Source organism: Chenopodium album, chromosome 5 (assembly GCF_948465745.1).
Source record: "Chenopodium album chromosome 5, dcCheAlbu1.1, whole genome shotgun sequence".
Lineage (NCBI taxonomy): Eukaryota > Viridiplantae > Streptophyta > Magnoliopsida > Caryophyllales > Amaranthaceae > Chenopodium > Chenopodium album.
Genome location: NC_137838.1, coordinates 53,594,702 through 53,595,631, shown reverse-complemented (window position 1 = coordinate 53,595,631; position 930 = coordinate 53,594,702). Strand labels below are relative to the sequence as shown.

The following is a 930-nucleotide window of genomic DNA, read 5'->3' as shown; positions in this document are numbered from 1 at the left end:
GAGGGCTGTTGTGGTGGGTTTTTCTGGCCAGCATTGGGATGGTTATATTTCTGGTGTTGTGGCGCCTGTGGTTCTTGTGGTGGTGGATTTTGAACATTAGTACTCCGGTAGGAAAGGTACGGATGATTCTGATACCCAGGATTGTAGGTGTTGGAGTATGGGTTATTCTGCCTATAAGCTTGAAAGGCATTAACTTGCTCAACGGAACTCCTGCAATCTTGTTCCCAATGACCTAAAATACCACAATTTTCACAAAAAGCCTCATTAGAATTATTATTAATTGCAGAAACATTAGCTACATTGGCATTGCTAAGATTATCTAATTTTTAGCATATAGAGGTTAGTTGAGCTTGCAAAAAGGATACAGAGTCAACACTATGTTTCCCCTTGTTAGCAAATCCTCTAGGATTCCCATATTGGGAATTGTGTATCGCCATATCTTCAATAACCTGACCTGCATCATCAACATTAAGATTCATAAATCTCCCACTAGCTGCAGATTCTAAAATTATTCTAGAAGAATTTCCAATGCCATTATAAAAGGCTTGGATTAACTGCCATTGTGCTAAATTATGGTGGGGGCATTCTCTTTGTAGGTCCTTGAACCTCTCCCAAGCCTCATATAAAGATTCATCGGCTTCTTGGGCAAAGTTCTTAATCGCACTTCGTAGTACTGCTGTTCTCTCTGCAGGATAATACTTATTATAAAAATTCAAAACCAGAGTTTCCTAGTCAGTTATACCAAGTGCAGTTCTATTTAAGCCATTAAACCACAATTTAGCTTTTCCAGTTAAAGAGAAGGGAAAGAGAATCTCCCTGATTTGGTCTTGAGTGACCCTGGCTTGCCTGATGGTATTGCAATATTGACAATAGTCGGCAATGTGAAGATTTGGGTCTTCACCCTTGGCTCCACTAAATTACTTCCTCTCT

At 39.7% G+C, this 930-nt stretch overlaps 1 non-coding gene across 1 annotated transcript; it reads left to right on the top strand.

Annotated features, from left to right (window-relative positions):
* The first annotated feature begins 567 nt into the window (after positions 1-567).
* LOC145633396 (small nucleolar RNA R71) lies at positions 568-674 on the top strand. Its single transcript, XR_014112724.1, has one exon. It is a non-coding gene; the product is annotated as a small nucleolar RNA R71 (small nucleolar RNA).
* The last annotated feature ends 256 nt before the right edge of the window (positions 675-930 follow it).